The sequence below is a fragment of the Canis lupus genome, chromosome 3, assembly GCF_048164855.1.
Source record: "Canis lupus baileyi chromosome 3, mCanLup2.hap1, whole genome shotgun sequence".
Taxonomy (NCBI): domain Eukaryota; kingdom Metazoa; phylum Chordata; class Mammalia; order Carnivora; family Canidae; genus Canis; species Canis lupus.
In genome coordinates this window covers 23,022,444-23,037,258 of record NC_132840.1, presented here as the reverse complement: position 1 = coordinate 23,037,258, position 14,815 = coordinate 23,022,444, and the positions used below count along the sequence as shown (strand labels likewise).

Sequence of the window (14,815 nt, the reverse complement as noted above, 5' to 3'; positions counted from 1 at the left end):
CTGATTTATATTTCTTTGTCCTTTGCAATTTTGCCTTTTTTATCACCAAAGTAGTAAGGACACTGAACATTGTAGAAGGGAAAGGAGTTACCAGTAATCTTATCAACATCATCCACCAGGCAGGGTTAGACATTCTGGTGTATTTCTTTCTTGGCTTTGGGTAAGCATCTGGCTATTTTACATAATTTTGCACACATTTTATAGTGTAAGCATTTCCTTATACCCATTTTCCCATTGAAGAGACCATGTACTGTGCTGTCAGGATGAAAGCCTTTTGGGGTCCCAGAGGGACCAGGCTAGAGGGAGGTATTAAGAGACACCAGGCCAGGAGGTGTGCTTGTTGCTGAGGCATGGCTTTGGCCGAGTGGCTCCTCTCTTCCTGGTGTCACACAAGCCTGGAGCCCAGCTGTTAGTTATGATCCCTTTTTGCAGATAAAAAAGCTGAAGCCCCTCCAGGTCAAGCAGTGTGCCCCAAGCACTTAGAAGAGCCCAAGCCCTTTGACCCCAAGGGCTGCATGCTTACCCTGCCTGTTATCTTACCCTGCCTGTTGGCATGACTTATCAGTATGGTACTGGGGCATTTCCTGTTCACCTTCTCATTGAGGCTTCGTGGGCGAAGGTGGCTTCAGGAGACAGCTCCCAAGGCTGGTGGTCCCCTGGGCTGGCAGGTCCCTACACCCAGTGGCTGTATGGGAGAGCAGCCTCGTAGGGTTTGGGGCCCACTGAGCCTACCTTTATACTTCCCCTCTGGTTCCAGCTCATTCCCTTGGCCTTTCTGTTCCTAAGCCAGTTCTGGTGAAGACAAGAGTACAGTGAAACTTGTTGCCTCTGCTCTGGGGTTCCTCAGCAAGAGGCAGCCCTGATGTGGCCGGTTGACAGGAGGCAAGTGGAGACAGGCCAGGCTGTGAGCTTCAGATCCCAGGTCAACCACGTCCTAGCAGCGCAGCTACTGTGACTCAGCCCTCTAATCTGTGAGAGGGGCCAGGGCCTGGGAAGCCCCATAAACATAAGGAGCCCCCATAACACTCTGACAATTACTGCTTGTTTATGATCGTACTAGCTGTTTACTAGAAGTTTACTGTTCAGTACCATAGAAACCTCCGTGGCTCAGTCTAGAAAATCACTCTGAAGAAGGATGGGGATGGAGGGACTGGGTGCCTGGGCATTGCTTCATCCTCTCTGTCCTGTCTGAAGATTGAATATTAATGAGGCTCTTCTGGGGAAAGCATGTTTTTTCTGCTAGATATCCTACCCGTCTGCCCTCCCAGCCCCAGGGAGTAGGTATAATTTTAAAAGGGGGGGACTGGGGCCAGATGTTTGGAATCAGCTGTCAGGGGCAGGAGACAGGCTATGGTTCTCATTGCTAGGTCTTCTGAGCCCCTTTCCTTGGGGCATCAAATATGGGATGTGTTCCCCATGCTGGCGTTCATGTGGTGCGGTGGAACACGCAAATCCAAAACCAGTGGCAGGGACATATTTGTGGTGTCTCCATCCGTGCATGGTATCTGAGATCCTGAGACCCACCCCCCCCCCCCCCCCCGAAAAGCTCAGCCTGCAGAGGAGCCAAAGGGCCGGAAGCTGAGTTTGTCCCATCGCCACCTGGTGGCGTCCCCGTCGCTGCAGGGGGAGCCATCGCTGCAGGGGCCAGAAGGCTTGGTGGGGTGGGGGTGGGGGGATGCTGCATCCACGTTCACTATGGGGGTCACGGCTGCCAATACCAGCTCCCTGTGAGCACGCCAGGTGGACAGCTGGCCCCTCTTTGTTTTCCTCTGTGTCTGTCTCCCAGGGATAGGGCCTGTCTTTTTGGCCAAGCCTAGCAGGGAGGCCCCGTTGAGGCAGGAGGTTCACCCCAGGGTGGTTTCCTACTCTGTCACCTGTGCCAGGTTTTCGGACATGCAGGCAGACTCAGCGGGTGCGCTCACCTCTGTGGGCAGGGGCAGAGGCCTTCTGGTAATCCCAGCTGACAGGCTGACATTCAGCTGTGAATTGGATCTAACCAACTGCAGACAGAAAACAGGATTTTGGTTTATTTATAGTGATCCTGTCACTACACTCAGCGCAATGGGACGTTACTGTAAAAATAAAAGATAAATGGCAACGCCGATGAAGTTAGCCTGGCTCCTGTCGCCGTGGCCGCCCCCTCTGTCCGCTGAAACCTACCTGGGAAACATCCCTGAGATCAGACCCCTCCTGAAAGGGCCCACGCACGGGTGGCCAAAATCGCTGTGCCTTGGTGGGATTGTTTTGTTCTGAACTTTTCTACTTTCTGAAAATCCTGTCCCAGGAAATACCAAACGGGAAGAGAGCAGGCAAAGGGAAATTCCTTCTGTCACTTCAGCTGTGAGGTTCTTTTATTGGTAGACTGCAGGTTTCTGAGCAGTTTTAGATTTACAGGAAAATCGAGTGGCAAGCCAAGTGCCTGTGTCTACCCGCCCCTGCCTCTTTTCTGATTACCAACATCGTGCATCGGCACAGCACACTCGGTGCAAGGTGGACGCATCATCATCGTGGAGAGCCCGTATTTTACACGAGGGTCACTGCTGGTGGTGGACATTCTCGAGGCTCTGTCAAATGTACCATGTCACATATGCACCATCACAGGATCACACAGGAGAGTTGCATCGTCCCCCAAATTCCCGATAGCCGAAAAATGTTAAAGCCACTTTTAAAGAAACAGAGCTATTATAACTTTCAGAGCTGCATAAATTCCCAAGGAACGGGAGAGCCACCAGGGGCTGGAATGTGGCTCCAAAAGGAGTGAGGACAACATGGGTGTTCCTGTGCACATGTATACATAATGTTAGTGTGTACACATATTTTATATTTAAAAAGGGGGCAGCCCGGTGGTCTAGTGGTTTGGCGCCGCCTTCAGCTGGGGTGTGATCCTGGAGACCCGGGATCGAGTTCCACGTCGGGCTCCCTGCATGGAGCCCGCTTCTCCCTCTGCCTGTCTCTCTGCCTCTCTCTCTCTGTGTCTGTCGTGAATAAATTAAAAAAAAAATCTTTAAAAAGGAAGGCATGATCTTGGGGAGTGTGCGTCAGCCCACTGAGTTGGGCTATACCTCCCCCTTGGATTTAGGATGGTGATTTTGGGGTGCACTAGCTTATGGAACATTTGCTGTCCACATGTTGCCCCACAGGGGACAGTGCCGCGAGACCAGCTCTGAGTCGAAGTGCACCTAATCGGGGATCCAGCGGGAGGCAGCTTTCTCTCCTTGGCACGTTCTTGCTGACACGTGTCCTCCTTCCCGTGCGCCGACCCTGCGTGAGCACAGAGGAGCCTCTGGGCTCCAGAGATAATAAAGCTCTCTTGCCTTCTGGAGTTTCAAGTGAAGTGAGTGAGGGGGCCAGGCCAAGTGCCCGGACAGAGCGTGTTCTCAGGTCCGACTGACCTGGCCACTCGCCACCGCGAGCACATCTTCTGGGAAGGTAGGAGGCCCCGCCTGGTGCTGGCCTCTTCCTAAACTAGACCCTCCCAGTCCCCAGTTCCAGAGCAGAGGGTCCTTGACGGTGTTTGGGGGTAATGGACACCTTGTCACGTCCGTGTGAACTTAACTTATTTGCTCTAATTCTTATATTTCTCCTCTGCGTGCAGGGCATTCTCAGATTCCTGGATGCTGATACATTCCTGTCCCATCTAGGATCCGGCAGCGTCTGCTTTATTCTCCAGAATCCCTGTATTTGCCCCAAAGATGTCCCTTTGCCATTTTTCCTTCTTGTATTCCCTGGCTTTGGTGTCAAAGAAGATGAAAAAGTGCCGATTTAGAATTCATTCCTAAGAATGTGAAGACCGGGCATTGCTGGGTGTCTCTGGACTGCCGCGGCTCACTGCCGGCCAGTCAGCTGAAACCCAGCATCAGGAACGCAGGGTCTTTATGGGAACTGCTGTTGTCCGCCAGAATCATTCTAAATATATTAAAAGTAGGTTAACTTACTATGCTTCCTGCATTTATTCTTCCAGCTGAAATTTCCCTGACTTTTTTTTTTCCTTTTCATTTTATTAGGTTAATAAAACTTGGTTTTCCAGCATTTCGCTGCCCCAGGAGGGCAGTGGGCCCCCTGTCCAATTCATCAACTGCCTAATGAGCGGCCCCGGAGGTCCCGGCCCGTCCATTCCAGAAGCTCTCTCTGCCTTGTAAAGGTGAGGCCCACGGGCTGCACTGTATATTTTGTCTGTTAGTTTCCCAAATTCTCCTGCCAGCTTGACTGTCACTTTTCGGGATTTATATGAGGCAGCGGCATGGCGGGCAGCTCCCTTCAGTAGGGGAACCTCTCCTTTGCCTACTCTTCACACACACAACGCACTCTGTGCCATAAAATAATGTTTCTGTAATAAAACGAAGCAGAAATGTGTCGATGTTAGCATTTTAGAACATTCCAGCACCAGGGTTGTGGGAAATACCTCCGTTTGCATTAAGCAGGGAAGCTCTGTGAGTAGGGGATAAAATCATGTGAAAAAAAGGCTTTTAGTAAGAAGAAATGGTCGGGGATTCAAGTATATGAGTGACAAGTGGAAGGTGTGCGTGTGTGCGTGTGTGTGTGTGTGTGTGCAGTCTTCACGCTGTTTTTACACACACATGCCTCCCGCCCCTGATTTATTGTCTGTGTTTCAGAGAAGGACCAGTACAAGGGGAAGTGGGTGCTGCTAGTGTTCTGGCCCAGGGTCTGGATTCTGTCCTCTTCTGGAACAATTTTTGTCGCCTCCCCCCGCCCCACCCCCCAGCAGGCTCTCTTGCCTTCGCCAGCTTGTCAGGACGCTGCCAGCTTTGGGCGTGGCACCCCGTCAGCCCCAACATGGTGGGAGAGCTGGGATCTGAGCCCACGAGCTCGGGGACACAGGTCAGCTCGGCAGCCTGGGGGAAGGAGACACAGCCGGGAGAGGCGCTGGTGGAGGTGGGGGGTGGCCCCTGGGCTGGGGGGTCCTTGGGCCACAGGCCCCCGCACATGCTCATGGTAGCCGGCCTTGTCAGTGTCTGCACTGGGAGTTCCAGCTTCTCTTCTCTGGTTCAAGCTTCCAGGAAACTCATGGCCCTTAATTAACAACACTCTGGAGGGCGTGCATGATCGCTAATAAATTACTCCCTACGACCTGTAACTTTCTTCCCGTCTTTCCAGCCGCCCACCTCAAGCCCAGAAGAGCAGGAGCGCAGAGGGGCGGTTATGCTTACGGTGCCTGCAGGACAAGACAAAGTGGAAAGCTGCTCTTTGTCACCCACCCGGCCCCGATGGCAGCTAACAGACCTCATCCACACAATTGGCTGGGACTCAACTCCCTTGTAACACCAGGTCCCTCTTCTGCAGTCTCTGTGCACTCGTGGAGGAGCAGTGTGGAGGGTCTCTGAGGCCAGGGGGAGCACCAGCATCAGCCAGCACCTCCGTTCTTCGACAGAGGGAAGACGCGATTGCGTGGCTCTCAGCAGTGACATCAGAGTGTCCACGTGCCCCCGACCGTGTGCCCCAGCTGTATGCATCCTCCTGGTTCCTGTCAGGCATGTGTTGGGGGCTCAGAGTCCACATACGGACGACCACAGCAACCACAGCAGCTGTTCTGACGGGGCTTGGAGGGAGTGGGCCCCGCTCACGCCCACCCCTTGAAGCCCCTCAACCTAGGGCCGGGCTTTCTCAGTTTCCCGTTGCTTTTCCAGGTACTCAGAGCATGGCTCTGGTGCAGGATTTCTCCTGGAAAGGGGCCGCTGCTGTCGCCGGGCACTCGAGGTCTCCTGAAATACACTTTGAGGGGTTTTTGTCTTGTTTTGTTTTCCCCACTCGACACCCTTGAATGAAGTAGGCTGTTGGCCTTCCCACAGAAGGATTTCCCATTATCCTGTGCACTTGCAAGGGGCAAAAGCCCAGCAAGCAGAGGTAGCATACGGGGTTCTCATCACGCGTTCCTTCTGGTCTCAACTGCCCCCAAAATGCTGCAGCTTTTGCCCCTTCTCAGTAACTAATCCCCCACTGCATTCCCCACCCCCTTGGACCAGCCCACCCCAAGCTGCTCACATTGAAAGGAGCATTCATGCTTGGGCCATCTGTTTGTTTAAACTCACCCCATGCGAGGCCATGTTAAATGCAACAGAATGGAGAAAAATGTAATTCTCTGTCGGCTTTTGATCAAAGCGAGGACTTTTAAAAAAATTCAAGATGGATTTCTGAAGGACAATGTGGTACACATTCCTTGTGTTTCTGAGCTGCGGTGTTTAGTTGATTTGGGGAAAAAAAATCCCCCCCCCCCGCCTTTTGATCCCATGGAGAAAACACTCTCACAAACACATCTCGGCCCCACAAACATTGCAAGACGGCGGGAGGGTGGAAGGGTACGGCCTTCTCATTTATCAACAACACAGGAGAATTCGGAATACGACTCACTGCAACATGCAAGCCCTCTCCTTCTGTGGGAATTCAAGGCGACATCCCTGCCACCTCAGGACCCAGGATGCTTGCCCCGCACCCAGAAACACACGTCTTGGCTCACCCCTCCAGCTCTGTCGCCACCAACCATTAAGAGTACATTTCTCCCTGGCTCCTTCAGCCTCCCAGCAAATGCAAATAAAAAGTGCTTAAAATGGTTAACATTTCCTGTCACTGAAGGCATTCGTGAGGGGTGGGGGTCGCTGAGTTTTAAGTGTATTTTCATAGGAAAACTCATTTCAGATCTGCAGCAGGGACTCGGACAACTCGCACAGAGTCTCAGGGTCTGCAGGGAGCCCGAACACTGAGTCAGCCGATGGTCCTCCACATTATGTGGGTACAGGAGAGCGGGTACCCAGGTTCACACTTAGGCCCGCCCGGGGCCCCTCTCCGGTCTCACAGGGAAAAATAAAATAGGCTCTTTCCCACCATCCTCCCGGTTATTCATTTTCTTTTCCTCTATTGGAGAGAAAAAAACCCCCCCAAATTTGGCAATTTATTTTGTTGTGTTTCCTCTATTGATTGTTTAGCTAGTGATTTTGCCAACTTCCTGGATGTTCATTTCTGGTCCTGCACAAAAGAGCCACATTTCCTTTTGGAACTGGGACCAGGAGACAGAGCAGCAGGCACTGGAAATTGTGAGTACTCCCCAACTTTCTTCCAGCTTCGCTCTGACCCTGTCTGTCCGTCTGGCCTGCCTCCCGAATCTTTCTCTAACCAGTTAACTTTCTGTGTGGCTCCCTGCGAACCCCTCCGTCAGCCCATAGCAGCACTCTGACTTTCAGGAAGGGAGCCCCTACCATGTCTGTAGGAACCTCGGATGGGAAGGGGAGGGGAGTGTGCTTACCAACGGAGGACTTCAGTTCTCATTTTAAGGCTCCGAAAGATGGTGAAAGCCAACAGAAGCAGGCTGGTTTATTTCAGGGCGAACAGTGAGTCCCTACTGAATTTACCTCATAAAATGAATTTTTAAATTTTCATTTTCTCATTTCATTCCAGCAGAAAATGAGTTTGCCTTTATAATGTCCAGATCTTTCGAACTCTATGGAGTGAGAAATTAAGTTACAAAATGTAAATACCTTGGTTATACCCCCATATATATATATGAAATGAATATATATATGAAATGAAGTAATTCCTGACTGTAATGCAATAGCAAGCCTGATTTTAGGCTCCTAGGACACTTTAAAAAATTTTATGACGTGTAATAAAGAAAAATTAGGTTTGGTAAAAATGTTTCTTTTTAAAAATGGGTGCAATAATAAATTCAATTGTATTTCTCATTTAACATAAATTGTTTATTTTTTAAAATCTTCTGAACGTCTTTGTCTAATGTTGGGAGGACTGTAAAAAAAATGTTAATATTCTAGGCCACAATTGACTTCTTTCCATGAAACTATTCTAATGCGTGTGGACAATTGTAAAGCAATGCAGTTCTCTTGTGAAAGGAATACCCTGCCTTTAATTAAAAGCAATTAATGCTCAAATTTCAAGGCAAATCCACTGATCAGTTAGGGGCATGGAGAAGGAGAAAAGCAAGCCTGCTATTTCCATAAGAAAGTCCAGAAATCAACATCGTACAGATGTACAATCGGAACGTGATTATATTTAAAGGAAAAGTTATATAAGCTTCAAAAATGGTCGTTGTTTTGCTTAAGTGCCTGAAAAAAGGATTCAGAATAATATTTGGATTATCCCAGTTTTGTGCTCTTGTGTTCATGGAGCCTTGTCAGGTTAAAGAACCCCAAGGGGGGCACGAGTATGCATATGTATGTCTCCCCTATGTCCCCAACTCGGGGAGGTGTGGGGAGGGAAAGGTGGGTGCTGACCACTGGAAAAGTAAACCTTCACCCCAGAAATTCATAATTAATCTAAAACTCTCAGATTAAACATAGCAATGCTCTCATCTTCCTTCACCTCCTCAATTTGGGGGTTGCAGCGCAGGGCGATGGGCTAGAGAATTTTTGAAATTGCTGCAGACCAGAGGTGTGCCGAAAGGCTGCGGCGCTGTCCTGTGCGTCTGCCTAGAGTATCCTGTCCTCATCCTCCTGGCCGTGGGGCTATGGCGCTGCGCGACTTCGACATATTTTGCAAGCTTTCTAGTTGGGATTGCTGGAGCAGAAAGCTTGGCGGCCTTACACAGCTTCCCTTGCTGCCCAGCAGATGGCGATGTTACTTCTGGAGTGGCCCGCAGGGGTGGGGGTGGGGAAAAAGCTGAGGTTCAGCCCGAAATCAGGGCAGGTCCCTGGTCAGGTCCCCCTTCCCTTCTCCCGGAGCCCGACCAGCCAGTGATGAACGTAAGAAATAAAAAGTTTTTGAGGCCTCACTTGCAACGTGCCAAGCAGTCAAAGAGTATTTGAGGTATTTAAGCCACATGTTAATTAGCAAAAGCCTCGGCCTCCTGAAATGGTCTAAGACAGTGCTCAGCCTACGTTCAGAGAACTATTTCCTGGAAACGTTCAAGATAAAAATGGAAGAAGCTTAGCAGCTATCTCAAAATCAGATCTATCGCCTGTTTATGTTTTAGGGGAAAAAATGATACCCTTAACGATACTCCTGTAATATTCACAAGAAGTGTACGTGCCATAACATTGTGAGGAATTTTATATGCGTGCAAATGGACAAGTAAAATCAGGCATGTACCGTTGGTGATACGGTCAGAGTCTCACCTTCTCAAAAAAGGCTTTCCATTTGATGTGAGGAATACGTGCGGGAATATCCACCCTGGACTGTGGGTTTTCCGCTATCAGCACCTGCTGAAATGGTGCTACCAGATTCTTAGAGCTTCTCAACCTCCTCTTCCATCTCAGGCTGGCCGGCTACTCTTCTTCCACAGAGAAAAGTTTCCACTTTAGTTCAAGAACAAACAAACATTTTTCTGTCACCATCTCCTGCTAGAGAGAATCCCTAAACCTGACAAGCACATTTTCCAACATATGTAATGTGAAAATTAAAATGAAGACAATTTTGGATGGTTTCGGTGTTTTGGTTCTTCACGGGATAGCCTGATTCCTTAGTTTGTTTTAGGTAATAATTTGCACATTGTTTAATTTGAAAAGAAATAGCGGGCACATTGACACCTACTTGAAACAAATTGTAACTTAACAGCATCAACAGGAGAGCTTATTTCTTTTCCTAAAAATGATGTTATCATTTGTGTTTGAAAAATAAAAAGATGGCAAGGGAATTCATTGGACTCCTAGTGTGAAACGCTGTTTAAGGCATAGAAGTATGTTCATTTAGGGTAGTATGACACCTTCATCGTGTTACTGGTGGTTAATCATGTATTGTTCTTTAAAAATTTAATTGAATGACATGCCGGGTTGGTTTTTTTTTTTTTTAACCTGTATATATTTACAAACTGTGCAAGTTACCCACTGCTTGTAAGTCTATGTATTAATACGATGATCGTGCAAGAAATCCAGCTGTTTAAATAAATTCTGTTCTGCTTTAAAGATTTTGCCCTTTGGGAAGAAAGTCATTTAAGTATTAAGTGACAGTGGCCAGCTAACAATAGTTAAAATGAAAATAAATCTTCCTGAAACTTAGTTCTAATTTTCTTGAGCAAAATACCAACCATAAAAAATAAACTCTGTTTATCGAGCCACATTTGTATCCAGTGAACCTTTGTAAGTTGATACAGAGAAAATATGAACATATGAACTCGTGTATCCCAAATACTTTGGTCTGCTAGCAGAACAGAGAGAGCTATTTGATATGTGGACACTGAAGAAAATACAGTTAGTGATTCTGGAGAGAGATCTGTTCAGATTTGTGCAGACCCAGAGAGGTGATCAGATTAGAATTAACATGAAAAATGTTGTGTCACTTGGCACCTTATCCCTTAAGGATAATTTAATGACACCAACTACTAATGTTGACTTACATTTCTGCTCCAGCCAACCTTCTTACCATCTTGTTTATTTTCAGAAATCACGTTTGTGACAGCTCTACTGGGCTGTTCAACAGCAAACATTTTCTCATTTAGTTGAAAATATTTTAGGCTTCAAAAACCCGGCAAGGAAAAGCACTTTCAGACTTTGTGTATATGAATAAACTTCTTTGGGGCAAGATTTTTTTATTTTTATTTTTTTTTTAGAAAATGAATTCAACCAGACTATTTGTCCAATTTTTCAGCCTAAAATATTTTTATGTTTCAATTTGCCAACCAGACTGATGGGACCTCAGTTGATACAAAGATTATTGCTTCTTCTTTTCTGGGCTAGTATTGTTTTTATTTTTTACTTTTTAAGTACTTTTTAAAAATGCTTTATTCTTTACTGTTTTATTTTGATGGAAGGGTAGAAAATGGACTGGGTACCATCTCTGCACGTGAGCTTACAGAAACCCTGAGGCCTGTGTTGCCAGCAAGCACCTCAGGCAGTCACTGCCTACGAGTGATGGTGCACTGTTGCTGGGTCTCAGTCCCATATTTGTAAACTTTCCTTTTTCTTTTCTTTTCTTTCTTTTTTTTTTTTTTTTGAGAAAGTCACATTTGATCTCTGCCAGTAGAGGTGGGGAAGCTTAACTTCTCTCTTAAGAGCTGAATGCAATCAGAGATCTTATTTTGTGTTGTGTTTTAGTTAAAAGGTAAAAGAAAAGAGAAAAATCTACCCAAACAAACCAGAAGACCCACTTAACATCCAGTCTTCAACGTCAGTGGAGAGAGCCGTCAGCAGAGGGAATAAAGCCCCCAGGACACCATGCGTTTACCTCCTCCTCGTTCCCCCCAGAGAGTTGTCTCAGAAGAAGATGGAGAGTCATAGGGATTCCATACCGGGCTCAGCTGATATGTTTAAGCTACATGTCAGGAGAAAGAAGGCTGAGGTCCTTTGTGCAGAAACATGCTAGAAACTCAAATCCCTGCCTGTCTCTTGGAAATGCTCTCGCCCAGCGTCTCTGCGTGGTTTGGACAAACGAGCCTTTGGGGGTCACCTTTTCAGCAGTTTTCCCATTGCTGCCTCTGAACAGGAGGCGTCCAGCAGGAGCTGCCCCTAGGTCGTGACATTCTGTGCTGACCCTCTCCTGGAGAGAGGGTCTGGGCATGCAGGTGTTGCTCCTGTTTGTGGTCGGGCTTGCTGGTGACTGAGATAGAGCACGTTCCCAATGGGAGCTGTCGCCTGTCCACAGACCAGGAGCTCTCTGGAGTGCCCAGCTCCATCGCATGAGCAGATGTGGCCACAGACCCGTCCTGGACAGGGAGTTGGACAATGCCGTCCTACTCTCCCTGACGACCCAGTGCCCCACTTTGTTGGAGTCCTAACATTGGACATTCAGTCATTTAACAAATTCCTGTTTCTCGGTTTGCAAGTTGACTGTCTCCTCTGCTTAGAATCTAAGCATTGGGATTGTTGCAGACTTACAAGGGTGGGTGTTAATCCAGAGTTGGCCACATGCCAGGTACCGCCTGGGATAACTGGATGCTGAATCCCAGCAGGTGGACAGGGTAGGGAATGCCATTGTCCCCACTTGACAGTTGAGGAAACTGAGTCCTGGGGAGGTCGAGTGGAACTCTAGGGGCAAAGCTGCTGTGGAGGGATGGGGAGATCTGTGGGCTTGAATCCAGGCCAGTGGGATCACAGACCCCACGTACTTAAGCAGGCCCTCAGATACTGCTAAATCAGTATTTGTTGAGCAGGAAGATTTCAGAGGCATGGAGCTGTGATGCCTGGAACAGAGGTTTTAGAGCAGGACATTGGGGCTTGCATGGGGCTCTGACCTCTGGTGAATTCCTTAAACTTTCAGAGCCTCTATTTCCTCTTACATAAAATGGAGCTAGCAATCTTCCTTTTTCAGGTTGTGAGGATTTGAGATTGTGAATGCAAAGTCTGGACCCATAAAATGTGCTGGATAAAGGATCACATCACAACTGTCTCTGGGGCAGTCGCTGGAGCCCCAAAATGAGTGGGCAGAGGGGCTGCCTGGCATCACATCTTGGCCACCTACCAGCTGGGCACCCTGGGTAAGTCCCTTGGACTTGCTGGGTCTTGGTTTTCTCTGCTGTTCCTGCCTCAAAGCCTCACAGGTGGGAGAGCCGGGCCATGGTCTCCGTGAAGGTGTTTGCACATCCTGGCAGTGCTCCCAGGCTAGTGCCTTGCCATGGGAAGCATGGCCCACAGACCAACAGTGTCAGTTAGAAATACAGTCTCAGGCCCCACCTAGACCTTCAGATCAGACCCAGGTTTATGTGCAAGTCCTGGCCACTGGAGAAGCGCTGCCCTGGAACACATAGGAGACAGAGGCCCCCATTCCAGGGAGGGGCAGATGGCCCGAGGCTGGCCGTCTGCCAGCCTTTTGCCCTCGTGTCCCCCCCCTTCTCCCTTCCTTGTTCGCCCTGTGCTTCAGGGGCTGAGAGGCTGCCCGGAACAGGCTCCCGCATCCCTGCTTCTGGCTGGTCCGACAGTGAGGCAGTGTGGGGAGGCAGCAGGGGTGGGGGAGGAGGGAGGAGCTGCAGTGGATTTGGCAAGGGTGCTGCCTCCAAGGACAGGCCCTTGTCAACCCTGGCTCTTCCCATCCATCCCCTGTCAAGGGTTGCTAGCAGCTTCCTGGGCCTGCTTATGCCCTGAGCTCCACTCGTGGGCTTCTGGGCTTTTCCATCTCCACAGAAACCAGTTCCAAGTATCGAATTTGTTCTGTTTCAAGTACTCAGTGAAGTTTTTGTTTTCCTTGGTTGGGATCTAGTGACCCACCCAGGTGTCAAACACAAGGAGCAGGGGTTCTTGAAGTCAGGTTTGGTCAAGGGTTGCAGCTGTCCCACTGACATGTGCTGCAGACCCAGACAAGTCTCCTTCCTACACTCAGGGAAGGACTGACTCAGTGAGGCCTGCTCCTCTCCTGCTCCAACACTTCCTGTGCCCTCGCCCCGCCCTCCTCACCTACAGCAGGTGGGATGCATAAGTGGTCTGAGGTCTTCACCCCTCCCTTGGTCCAAGCCCTTTGCTGAGGATCTGTAGCTCCTTCTGCCAGAAGGCGGGTGGATTTCCTTGTCACGCTGGATCTGGGTTTTGCCATCTGACTTGCTTTGGCCAGTGGGGTATTAGCAAACATCACACAAGCAGAAGTTTGGAGAAGCGTTTACCTGTTTCCAGCTGTGCTCCGGCACCCTGCTGCCAGTGTGAGAAATGCCCATGCTGGCCTGAGGACGGAGGAAGGCCACGGCAATGCAGAGCCTGGTTGCCCCACTTGGAACCGTGGAACTCCCAGACATGTAAGTCAGGCCCTGTCAGCAGGTAGCCCCACGGACCACCCCAGACACACCGGCATAAATGCTGTCCTCGTGTGTCACGACGCTTTGTGCTGTTGTCCTGCGGCTTGGGTGTCTTGAAAGCTGACTGTTACACAGTTACAGGGCAAGGAGCCGCTCTCGTGGTCTAACGTGGCCGTTGAGAGCAGGTTGTGCAGCCAGACTGAGCGAGACAGGGTTTCAGCTCAGCTGTTTCCGAATGGCTGCTGTCCTGTGGGGATGACAGTAGGACCTACCTCAGGGGGTGATGTGGGAACTGAGGTGACCATGTCAGGCAAACAGAACATAGCTGCCAATGACTGTTGTCAATATTGTGAGTGGGATATGCGGTCCAGACTCTGCTGTCCTCTCTCCGTTGCCTGACACATCTGCCCTCGAGGTGTCAGCCATGCTCACGGCTTGCCACTCCTCAGAGGCTCCATACTGTCCTGTGCCTCAGGGCCTTTGCACAAACTGGTCCTGCCCCAGGACTGCCGTTTCCCTCTCCAACGAGCAGGTCCCCTCATCTCTTCAAGACCCCACTGAAGTGGGTGAAGAGCTCAGGGTAACTATCGAGATATTTCCTTCTTCCTCTACTCCTTTTGGGCGGTTACATGCAAGAGCGTATTCTTCGTTCAGCTCCGGGGTCACTGTGGGTTAGCCATCTCTCCCATGTGGCAGAGGGACCATGTGCTAAGACTCTCACCGTCATGTTTACCCTGAGGTACAAGATAGAAGGACATGGTGTCGTGAGAGAAAAACACGTCCACGCAGCAAGACGAAGCTCTGCCCTGCCCGTGCTGGAAACCCAAGCCCCCTGTGACTCTACTCCCCTCCCTCCTTCATTCAGCCGGCACCCGTCCCCAGCAGCAGCTCTTTATGGAGCAGCTTCTCTGTGTGGGGTGCATGGGCAGCTCCAGTTTATGGCCGTGGACAACAAGCGTCGTCGTGTCTGCAGTGGCCCGCAGTCCATCGGGAGGACGGCCCTGTGTGGGCAGCCACAGGCTTCGGGGGGAGTGTCAGACAGGGCAACGGGCTTGTGGAGGAAGGGGTTTTGGGCATCTGCACAGACATATGAGGGCTCAGCCTGGTGAGGGGCGCAGGGCCTCCCTGTGGGGGCAGCTGTGGTCTGCGACCTGGGTCAGAGCATGGAGGCCAGGGCGGGTGACTGTGTTAGCTTCAGCA

General features: G+C 49.8%; 1 long non-coding RNA gene across 1 annotated transcript in view; it reads left to right on the top strand.

Annotated features, from left to right (window-relative positions):
* Positions 1-10,015, top strand: part of LOC140630024 (uncharacterized) — a 48,290-nt gene extending 38,275 nt beyond the window's left edge. Inside the window, exons 2-4 of the long non-coding RNA XR_012027830.1 lie at positions 4,005-4,141; positions 4,614-4,839; positions 5,116-10,015. This is a non-coding gene — a long non-coding RNA (uncharacterized lncRNA). The remainder of the gene's footprint in view (positions 1-4,004; positions 4,142-4,613; positions 4,840-5,115) is intronic.
* The last annotated feature ends 4,800 nt before the right edge of the window (positions 10,016-14,815 follow it).